The 12,032-nt window shown below is 49.2% G+C and overlaps 1 protein-coding gene across 1 annotated transcript in view; it reads right to left on the reverse strand.

Annotated features, from left to right (window-relative positions):
- MTOR (mechanistic target of rapamycin kinase) overlaps window positions 1-12,032 on the reverse strand; it is a 125,666-nt gene that overhangs the window by 48,574 nt on the left and 65,060 nt on the right. The gene's annotated exons all lie outside the window — the stretch shown is intronic.

The raw sequence follows: 12,032 nt of genomic DNA on the forward strand, positions 1-12,032 counted from the left end.
CACGGTGCGTCAGGGTCGGCAGAAACCCTGGCTCCAGAACCAGCCCGACCAATGTAACCAGAGGAGGTACCTCTGAACTTTTTACCTCTTACTTCTTCCCATCAGCTGCCTTTGGCAACAAGAATAACCAAAATGAACAAAAATCATTAGGCTCTGTGGGTGACACAGAAGCGGCCCTGAGACAGGGTCATCCACGTCGGTGACACCAAACCCTGGGGACACGGCCGTGTGACCATCCTGACTGCTCCCCTGATGGAGCCCATCTCTTTCAAATTCCGATGCCTGCCGAGTCCCTCTTCAAGGACCACGCCCTCCCTGTGCAGCAGAAGGGAGCACATCCCAAGTTACTTGCTTGGCTTCTCTGGGGGAGGGACGCTTTTCACAGCAACACACAACTTTGCTGACGTCCTCTGTGGGCAGCATACGGCCACACGGGGCCAGAGGACTGTCACTGGACGGGGGAAACCAGGCAGGAAGGGTGGGGGACCTGCCACCTGGAGTCGGTTAATCAGAAAGGCTGCACAGAGGTCCTGAAAGTCGGAGAGCTGCGAGGCTCAGAACCTTGTTCCAAGAGGAACTTCTGTAAGAGGATAAACAGCACCTACCCCAGCACTAACTATAAGCTGGAGTTATGGAAGGGGGAAGGGGAGGGAGCGGGCTTGAGACAGTTACAGGACAACTACTCTCTCTCTGTCCACAGGTAGGGAGCAAAATGTGACAGACCAACTTGGGAGTCTAGACTGGTTTAACGAGCTAGGAACCAGTTTAGTGCCCTGAGTACAAACAGTCTACTTGACTAGAACTAATTTTTAAGTGGTTTTGGGAAATTCCAGGATCTGGATTCAACGTAAGATGGCAAGAGATGGCTGTTATAAAATATTTTTAAAAATTCCAATTCCACCCCTATTCCAATAAAACGGAGAGGGAACGGCCCAGAAATCTGATGAACTAAAGAAGTTAACATTTGTCAAAGTAATAATCTAATGCCTCATGTTTGCAAAGCACATTTCAAGAAATCTTTCCAGCCTATCCCTCCTTTGACCGTGACCCTCCTAAGAGAGGAAGGGCAAGTAGCAGCGGTCCTGTTTTACGCCTGGGGAGACAAGGCCTGCGAGGGCAGGGACCCTCCTCAAGGCCCACAGCGAACGGGGACGGTCTCCATACGACCTAAAAGCAAACTTGGGTCTCGTTTTTGTTACGGCGCAGTGGGGAGTGGGTGGAACGGAGTCAGAAGACTTGGATTTCCATTTCTGAAGGTCTTACCTACAAGCTGCTTATAAGCTGTGTGACCATAAACAAGTCACCTTTTTTGAATTTTAAATTTCTCATCCGTGAAATGGGGCTGATACTACCTCCTTCACAGGGTTCTTTAGGAAATTAAATGAAATCATGGAGACGAAGTCACTAAGCAGATCCTTAAAAATGCTTCTTCCTTCATCTGTTTTTATCCCAATAAAAGTTTCTAGGAGTTCCCGTCGTGGCGCAGTAGAAATGAATCAGACTAGGAACCATGAGGGTGCAGGTTTGATCCCTGGCCTCGCTCAATGGGTTAAGGATTCCAAGTTGCCATGAGCTGCAGTGTAGGTCACAGATGTGGCTCGGATCCTGTGTTGCTATAGCTGTGGCATAGGCTGGCAGCTGTAGCTCCGATTTGACCTGTAGCCTGGGAACTTCCATATACTGCGGGTGCAGCCCTAAAAAGCAAAAAAAAAAAAATTTCTAGAAGCTCAGTTACATGTTTGTGTGCAGAAAAAACATATGTCTAAGGGTGAGACTTGAGCCAGCACTAGGAAGTCATCCATGCAAGTTCCCAACTCATCTTGGAAAGGGCTGTTCTAGGCTCCGGGCTCTGCACAGAGCAAAAGTAACTGTGCAGACGTCCCTCTCTTTTAACTAATGAGCGTAGACGGGCAACCTCGTGTGGGGTCTGTCGGGCAGACCCTTTGGAGCTTTCTGTGGGTCCTAAGCAAAGTAATGAGCCAGAATGTTCCCCATAAGTTTTCCTGCTGCAGGATTCAGAAATGTTTTCAAGTGCAAAGTGAGGCTGTGACATCGTGGTTTCCTTTGGGAAGCCCTAAAGAGTTTTTCTAAGCTGAGAATGGAAGCCAAGTCCAAAGGGATGGACTCCGCTGCATGTTCACTCTGAGGCAGGTTCTCCTTCTTCGTGGCCTCACATGCCAGGCCCTAAACTTTGCTGATCACTCACACAGAGCTGGGGAAACTATCAATAATTACTATTACCAGGGACAGATCTGTGATGATCTAGTTCCTTGAGCCCAGATGAATTCTGGAAGCATAGGAAAACAGGAAAACAAAAAGCTAGTATATATTTCACAGTTTATGATATATTACAATCAAATATGCAACTTATCATATGTAAGTATATAAAATTACATAGTCAATTTATTATTTTCCGTCCTAATACGGACTATTGGGATGGCCCTGGTAATAAGGTAAACTGTCCTGATGAGGAAGATATGGAAAGTGTTCTTGGCCAGAACCCAAAGAAGTTAACTCTTAAAAAGAAATGAAGTTAACTCTAAGAATCAGTCATAAAAATCCAGGAGTTCTGGAGTTCCCTGGTGGCCTAGTGGTTAAGGACCTGGTGTTGTCACTGCTGTGGCTTGGGTCACTGCCATGGTGAGGGTTTGATCCCTGGCCTGGGAATTTCTGTCTGCCGTGGGTGCGGTCAAAACAAAAACGAAAACAAGGAGTTCTAATAACTGCCTTCCAACCTCATGTTCTGGAACAAATTCTATTTTCAAGAACAAATTATAAACATTACCAAGACCTGCCTCACCCTGGGGGTAGGGAAACACAAAACCATTGCTTTAATGTTGCTATGGCTTTGATATGCCTCCTCTGAGGACAGGCCAACTTATCTTTGCAAATTTAAAAGGGAAACTTATCACCTGGCCCCAGCTCCTTTAAGAGGAAGCCCAAAGAAGTCTTGTGCACAGGTCTTCCCGCTTGAACACATGCGTGCAAAGGCAGGGGAGGCTGCAGCCAGAGCCATGGGAAGGAAAGAGGAGCTGGGCTCCCTGAGGAACCACTGACCAGGGCTCAACCAATGGCCAAGAAAAACGGGTGGACCTTGAGATGCATGACCAGCTCCTGTCCAAGAGCGAGGACAGTCGCTGAGGAGCTGCAACCTTGCCTAAGTGGACTATAACACACCCGTGACAAATGAGTGGGAGCAGGCTGAGCACGGGTCCCTTTGATAAACTCAGTTCTGGTCTGAGGATGAAAGAGAGGAGATTATGCACACTTACTTTCAACTGTTTGGAGAGGAGACATTTCAAGTGAACCAGCTCTTTTCACCCTGTTTATTCTTGCCTCCTCCCTGGTGCATTTTACTTTCCTACAGAACTTTCTCCCCAAATGAATTCCTCTCTTCTCTTCTTCCACGGAGTGTCCCCGCTGCATGCCTACGAGAATCCAGCTGCAGGGACGGAGGTTCTGCACGTGCTCTTGGGGCGCAAGAGGGCCTGCCATCCCGTTCAGCAGCATGACTTTCTCTCCCTCCTCCATGGCCGGTGCTCCATCGTGGGAGGTATAATGAAGTCATAACTGTGGGAGGCTCTGTGGTGGGAGGGAAGGGTGCTGGCCGTCTCCGGTCAGCATCAGGGGGCACCCAGCAAACACTTGTACAGTATGTGATGAAAGCACAGGACGGGATGTCGCAATTAGCCAACTGTACACAAGTGTTGGACTGGACAAGGGAGTCCTACTGCACTTCCAGTTTACCCTCCTCACCCATGCACCGTGGCTAACACCCCACTCTGACCCCTAAGGTCCCATACCTTATCTTTTATTTCTTTCGAGAAGCTACTGTGATGCCTCCACGCCCTTCCAGCACAACAGGCAGCATGTGGCCATGGTGGCTTTTCCAAGGCCACCAGACTTACAGACAGAGCCCCAATTGCAAAGTGGGGGACTAATAAGCTGCCAGGGAAGCCCCAAGTTCTCACTGCTAAGTCCCCAGTCTCCTACTTGGGTGACACAAGACTGCCCTTTAAATATCCCCCCTTTAAACTCAGAGTGGTTTTATGAGACTGAAGGGAGAGACTGTCTATGTGGTTCATTCCCAGAAATCACCTTTGCTCAAAAGCCCCTTAACGAGGAGCTCTCTTTTAATGGGGCAGCTGGGAGTTTTCTACAGCCTGTTCCATGAACGCTCCCTTGTGTGCCCCAGAATCTTTTCCTATTCATGCTGGGGGCTTATAAGGGGCAAACTGCTCAAAGTTCCAGCCCAACAGCAGAGCAGCGCCTAACGACACAAACCAGACCTCACCACTGCCGGTCCGGCTAACAAACAAGTGAGAGAAATGGAGGCTCGGGTAGCAACGTGCCCATGACAACAGTGAGCAGACATGACAGGTCGACCAGAGAGCCCATCTCCTCTAGAAGCTCACTCAGGCCAGAAGGAAATGACGGCAGCAGCGTGAGAACCTTCTGAGCTAGTGGCACCTGTCCCACTACGTCCTGACCTTGTCACGGGGGTAGATTTGTCCTCCATGTCATCTTCCAGCAAGAGCATCCAGCTGAGATCTTGTACAGCTGTGAATCCACAGAGCAAACAGAAGCTGCCTACCCACAGAATAAAGAGCAGAGCCCACAAATAAACCTGGTGTTAGAAATAAAATGACGAGTAAGACAGGAAAACACAATGAATTAGGATATCAAGCGGGGAAAAGACAATTATTCAGACACATTCATTCATTTACTCCCCGTCTCCCCTCTCCCACTCTAAGATTTCACTTTTTTGGCTACATCTATGGCATGTGGAAGTTCCCTAGGCCAGGGATCGAACCTGAGCCATAGCTGTAACCAGAGCCACAGCAATGACAATGCCCGATTCTTTTCCTGCTGAGCCACAAGGGAACTCCCAAGATTTAATTTTTATTAAAGGGAGCTGAGTTGAAGAGCTTGAAACTGGGAAAATTCTTTTGAATTGAGGGAAACCCTTTCTACAGTTGAGTAGAATTAAAAAATAAGAAATCACTTCAATGCTCTCTATACTGAATAGATTACACCAGGCATCTTTCCTCCACTACTTGAAAATCTCTTTCCAGACGTAGGGAAAGCCGGGAAGCCGAGCGAGGGACTCAGATGTGAAGGAGCTTCCCACTGCCTCGACAGCTCCTTGTCAAGGGTGACGGCTGAGGAGTTCCCGTCGTGGCGCAGCAGAAATGAATCCGACGAGGAACCATGAGTTTGCAGGTTTGATCCCTGGCCTTGCTCAGTGGGTTCAGGATCCGGCATTGCCGTGGGCTGTGGTGTCGGTCACAGATGCTGCTTGGATCTGGTGTTGCTGTGGCTGTGGCTAGGCTGGAAGCGGTAGCTCTGATTGGACCCCATAGCCTGGGAACCTCCATATGCCTCGGGCTCGGCCCTAAAAAAAGCAAAAAAAAAAAGAGCGATGGCTGCGAAGCCAGTGCCGGCGCAGGGCCTGCTCTCTCCCCACGACTCTCCCTTTGAGCTCTTCTTCAGTGGTTTTCACAGGCAAGCGGTGACCAGTGTCGCAGCGGAGGAGGCTGAAGAAGGGGGCGGGCATTAATTGCTCCAGGTCTTAACGATAACCCATCAGCAAACCAACAGGAGGGGCTTGGGTTTGGCATCCTAATGCCATCCCTACCACCTGAAGAAAAACTGTTCTGTTATTTCTTTTTTTTTTTTGTCTTTTTGTCTTTTTGTCTGTTATTGTTGTTGTTGCTATTTCTTGGGCCGCTCCCGCGGCATATGGAGATTCCCAGGCTAGGGGTCGAATCGGAGTTGTAGCCTCCGGCCTACGCCAGAGCCACAGCAACGCGGGATCCGAGCCGCGTCTGCGACCTACACCACAGCTCACGACAACGCCGGATCGTTAACCCACTGAGCAAGGGCAGGGACCGAACCCGCAACCTCATGGTTCCTAGTCGGATTCGTTAACTACTGCGCCATGATGGGAACTCCTGTTCTGTTATTTCTTAAGTCACCGCTCCATGGGCTTCTGGACCGATGTCAAGTTCAAAGTCATTTGGTTTGGTAATTCCTTCTTGTAGGGCTCATTTGGTTACCAAGCCCATCTCTTATCCATGGCATCTTGGTGACCTTCAGCTGCTGAGAGTCACGGGATGCCGGGTCACTCAACACAGGCCCACGCTGTCGGAATGTCAGTCACACGAGGAGCATCTGCAGGCACATCTGGAGGGCCGCTTAGGCTTTCCTGGTGCTCCCATCAGGAATTTATGGGAACGTCATGCACTAGCTTCCCAGATGGCTCTGGGCCTTCTTGCTCCTGTCTATTTCTAGTGCAGACCACAGTCTGTGTTTTATTTGGTTTCCTGTTAAGTAAAAATTCTCTGAATTCCCTTAGTGCTGGCCTGGTGACACATGCAACACAGCTGACGGGGCACCTTGGCAGGTTTGGCTGAGGAGCTCCTGTCCAGCCAAGATGAGGCCAAGCTGGATGCTGCTTCGGGTCCTTACCGCCACATCAATCTTTCTTACCTCTCCTGCAGAGCTGTAACTGCTTCAGACCATCCCCACCACTCCCTCCAGCACTGAGACTTAGCTCTGTGTCCAGTGTGATTAAACACAAAACAGCTTTACTCCCATACAGAGCCAGGAAGATCTGGGGTTGGCAGGGCCCTGACGTCTTCATTAGACAGTTACCCTGGGACTCTGAGCACAGCAGAAAGGACTAGGGAACTCAAGGATGTGATAGGCTCTTTTCGAGTCGGGCGATTTATTTATTTTTTATTATTTATTTGGCCATGCCCATAGCATACAGAAGTTCCAGGGCCAGAGATCAAACCCATGCCACAGCAATGACCTGAGCCGCTGAAAGGACAATGCCAGATCCTTACTCTGCTGCGCCACAAAGGAACCCTTCGTAATTACTTTTAACGGCTACATAAGCCTGTCACCCTACCGCTGGATCCCAAGCATGTAACTGGTCTCGAGGGCAAACCCTTGCGGCCGCGTGGGAGCAGCAGCAGTTAAGCCATGGGGTGCCGGGAGTGTGGCAGGAACCCCCACTCTGCGCTCGGTACAGGACATAGGTCTGCACGGCAGCTCTGGGGATCTTAGCAATAAGCCAGGCAGGCCATCCCATTTCACATGTCACCTCCAGGCACCTCCTGGCTGGATGAGGGGCCCCGGCGCCCCAGCATGACCAGTGTAAGGCACTGAGAGGCCACGCAGCCCCAGAGTGTCAAAGCATACAATTTGTGCGGGCCGGGCTTCCGACCCAGGGGCCTGTCAGAGGCGTGTTGTAAAAATGATGAATGGCTGTCACATTTCCAAGGCTCTGGCTGATTTAGGGAGCCACTGGCAGGCGCATCACTCCCAGCACGCCAGCCAGTTAATTACTTCCAACTTTATCTTTCTTGTCAACACTTCTTGACACATTGGCCATTATCTTTCATTCTGCAACCACGAGCACTGCTCCCTTCCTGGAGCTGCCTGGAGGTTGTTCTCCTTTCTGCTTCTCCAGATCCAGAGCAGGACGAAGCGCTCCGAGAGAGGCGATTAGGAAGAAGCAGGCACCAGGAAAGGGAACCAAGCGGGTAGGGAGGGCTGTCAGACGGAATCCAAAGCTCATTGTCAATTACCTTGACTCAAAGCAGAGCTGATATTTTGGGTTAAGTCCTGCATTCCTGGCTTCTGCATGTCCAAGAGTTCTGACTCAGTCTCTTATGTGGATAAAGTTGGGACACAAAAGCGAAATGAGCTGGCATCTAGTGACCTGGCAGCTCTGGACTCTCCAAACCTATAACTGTGAGAGCAGATGTGAGCTGGCCTTCTAGTCCACCGAGGAGTTAGGCCATATTGCAGAAATACTGATGCCCTTCCTGGGATCAGGAAAAGGGAAAAGCTGAGAGAAGGGGAAGCTGACACACTATCACTGCATCTCCAAGATTCAGAGCTAATGAGAGGTCCCAAAGGATCCAGAGAGACCAAAAGCATCACCACTGATACATTCACCGTCGGAAGCGGCCATGGAGCAGCTGCTGCATTTCATCAGTTCTAAAATACACACTTTGACATCTCTGAAATCATGCTACAGCTTACAATTCAAGGTTTCAGGGGAGCACGACACAGTTTAATTGCCAGCAGGTTGCTCCCGACAGTGGTACATAGAATTCAGAAGCAGCTCTGTGAAGGCACCACGAGTGGTCCCATTAAATCTCCAGCCATTCCCGAGGATGAGCTAGAGACAGTGGAAGAGCAAAGGGTAACTACAGCCAGCTGCGTCCTTGAGCAGGGTCTTGGGCTGCAACGAAAGACCCTCTGTCCTCTTGGTCAGCTTTGGGAGAAACCTCAGGACTCCTCCCTCTGCAGAGCTCCTTGCTGATGGCCAGCTTTTTGCACTCAAAAATCAGCTTTCCTTGGGTTTGTGAGATGCTCTCTAGAGGCAAGCTCTTGTAAAGGGAATCTGTAAGAAATCTTCAGAGCACCCAGAAATAAATGCACACTCTCCTGTGGGTATGGCGGATGTAAAACAGCCTTAAGGGAAAAGATGGGGCTAAAGAAAGATACAATCTGAGCCGTGCGTCTCTCCACCTGCCCTCTTTGCTTGCTCAGAGCTTTGCTACAAGGGGTATGGGTTCCTGGAGGCACACTGGCTCTTTTGAAGGGAGCATGAGTCCAGAGGTTTGGAATGTGTTTTTACCGAGAAATGAGGAGCTTTGAGCGAAACCTCACGCTCTGGACAGTGGTTTTCTCCCAGCAGAGGTGCGGGAAAAGAACAAAACTGCATACCTTTTCTGGAAGCCAAGAAACAACTGTAAAAGCTGGACTCACACTTCCAAGCAACACAACAGTGTCACCTTGGGAACACATGTCTACACTTAAGACAGAGTGGGTCTGTTCATCCATCTAGCCCCTTGGCTGGAGGCTGTAAAGCCTAGTCACCCTCACCGCTAAGTGGTTGCTGAGGTTCAAACTGGCTCAATTTCTTCCACATTCTCAAAGAGTTACAGGCCACTTCCCATGCGTGCTGCCTACGTCAGGGTGGCCAAGGCCCAGGTAGGGGAGGCTTTTGCAGTCCCGTCTTGTCCCGCACCGGGAAGGGTCTTGTCTCTGGCTGCAATTGCAATGTAGTGGGTGCGATATCTCCCCCTTTGGAGACAGACAAGATTTCCTGGGTTCCTGGATTAATTATGGGGAGCACAGCTGTTCAGAGACTGACATGATACTTTCCCTGTTTTGTCTTCAATGTGAGCTGCTGTGCGTGGCCCCTCAGGCCATGATGAGGGTTAATGCACCGGCCCAGCCGGTGAGGGTTTAAGTAACAGGATGTGCCATCCACACAGGCCTAGAGAAGAAACAGGACCCAACCCCAGACGCTCTACGGCCCTCTCGACCATCTTCTTCATATGGAAAGAAAGAGGGAGGAGGCGCAAATCAGAGGTTTCCAGGGATTCCAAGTGATTACACAACAAGGATGTGCTACCTCAAGTTATTGATTGAAAAAAAGGCTGAACCAAAGGACCCAACTCTTCCAGTTCTCCCTTCCTCTGACTCTATAACTAAGACCTACGGAAGAAAATGTGCGAGCAGTGGAGGAGGCAATGCCCTGCGACAGAGGACTCGACGATACAATTCTGGCAAAGACCACGGAGAGAGACTCCAAGTCCCCAAGGCAGTGCTTATTTATATTTAGGGGAAGAGACCTCCTGCTGGGGATTCACGCTTTCATTCGACAAGTTCCAGCGAAGTAGCTCTTCTGTCTCTCTTTTTTTTTTTTTGGCTTTTGGCTTTTTAGGGCCGCACCTGAGGCATATGGAGGTTCCTGGGTCGAATCGGAACTGTAGTTGCCGGCCTACACCACAACCACAGCAATGCGGGATCTGAGCCACGTCTGGGACCTACACCCCAGTTCAGGGCAACGCCGGATCCTTAACCCACTGAGCAAGGCCAGGGATTGAACCCACATCCTCATGGATGCTAGTCGGGTTCGTTCATTAACCACTGAGCCATAATGGGAACTCCTCTCTTCCTTCTTAAACTCTGTGCTGAGCCCTAGATGGTAGAGCTACTAGGGTACCTGGCACGGGCAAAGTCTTTGCTTTTGGGGAGCTCACAGGTCAGTGAAGTAGATACACAAAAACAAATGGAAATAAGTGCTGTGGAGGCAAACACCACAAAGAACACAGAGCAGAGGGAGGAGACCAGCACAGGGCTTCTTTTTTTCTTCTTCTTTTCAGGGTCGCACCTGTGACATACGGAGGTTCCCAGGCCAGGGGTCAAATCAGAGCTGCAGCTGCTGGCCTACACCGAAACCACAGCAACACGGGATCCCAGCCATGTCTGCGACCTACACTGCAGATTGCGGCAACGCCGAATCCTCAACCTACCGAGCAAGGCCAGGGATGGAGTGAACATTCTCATGGGTATTAGCTGCGTTCTTTAACCCACTGAGCCACAAGAGAAACCCAGCACAGAGCACTTATTTTGGATTTGGGTGGGCAGGGAGGTTTTTCTGATGAAATGATAACTGCATACCTAAATCTGACTACTTAACATTTGCTGGACATGGACTCTAAGCCAGACACCATTCAAAGGATTTTATGGGCATTACCTATTTTGAAATAAACTTCCTGGTTGAAGTTTTTACACACACACACACACACACACACACACACACACACACACGAAAGTATGCACCTAAGTGTACAGCTTGATAAATGATCACAAAGTACCGTTTTAACTACCACTCAGACCAAGAAGCAGAACACGACACACTGCCAGCTGCCGGACGCCCCCAAGCCTTTTCCCAGTCATTGCTTCCCTCCTCGCTCCGAGAGGGAACAACTACCTGACCTCTGACACAACCCGTTAGTTTTGTCAGGGTCTGAACTCTGTACACACTCAATGCTCTGTTTATTAAACACACCCACGCTGCTGCAGGCCGTGGTAGTTTTGGCTTTTTAACCGCAGAGGAGTATGTCAATACATCTGTCTTTCTGTGGGTGGGGGTTAGGCTGTTTTCAGTTCGGGGCTCTGATAACTAGGGTCACTATAAACATTCCTGTTGGGAACAAACCCATCAGCAGAATTGCTGGGTTACAGAGCATGCTCAGCTGCAGAAGATACTGACAAACTGCTCTCCAAAGTGGTTTTGCCAATTTACATTTCCACTGGAAGGGTATAAAATCCCTTACACGTCTTTGACAACATTTAGAATTTCAGTGTTTTCCATGTCAGCTGTTTTTGCTGGTGTGTAAAGTGCACCTTACAGTTTAAATTTGGGTTTCCAGAATGACTACTGCTCTTGAGAAGTTTTTCATGTGTTGATTGGTCTTCTGGATAGAACCCTTTGGAAGTAACTACCTGTTCACATCTCTTGCCCCTCTTTTAATCGGCTACCTCGTTGTGTTTATTTGACAGGAGTTCTGTTTTACTCAGAATACAGAGGACACAGAGGTATGTACTGAAGGTAACTTTTTGCCTTTTCACTCTCTTTGTGCTGTCTTTCAATGAAAAGAAATAACTCCTCTTACTGCATTTAACAATGCTTCCCTTTATGGTTAGGTGTTTTTTGAATCTTGTTTAAGAAATCTTTGCTTATCCCAAGATGCCAAAGATAATCTCCTGTGTTATCTTTGAGGCCTTATTGTTTTCAGATTCAGAAAATAAATCTCTTGGACAAGGACTTTCCTTGTGCACCAGCCTGGGTTGCTGCTGTGGCATGGGTTCGATCCCTGGTGCTGAAACTTCTACATGCCACAGGCATGGCCAAGCAAACAAATAAATAAAAACTGAACCCGAGGTTCTGTGTGTGTATGAGGTAAGGCTCAAGAACCTTTATCCCCCGTAGGCCATCTAGCTGACCCAACAGAACTCACGGCTCTGGGGTGCTCCCTTGCTAGAAAGCAAGTGTCCCTATACGTGTGGGTCTGTTTCTGGACATTTAATTCTGCTCCACTGATCTATCTGTCCTGGTGCCAATACTGCAATGCCTTCTTTTTTTTTTTTTTCTTTTTGGCTGCATCAGAAGTATGAAGAAGTTCTGTATGCACAAGTTCCCAGGCCAGGGATGG

The sequence above is a fragment of the Phacochoerus africanus genome, chromosome 8 (genome assembly GCF_016906955.1).
Source record: "Phacochoerus africanus isolate WHEZ1 chromosome 8, ROS_Pafr_v1, whole genome shotgun sequence".
In the NCBI taxonomy this organism is placed as follows: domain Eukaryota; kingdom Metazoa; phylum Chordata; class Mammalia; order Artiodactyla; family Suidae; genus Phacochoerus; species Phacochoerus africanus.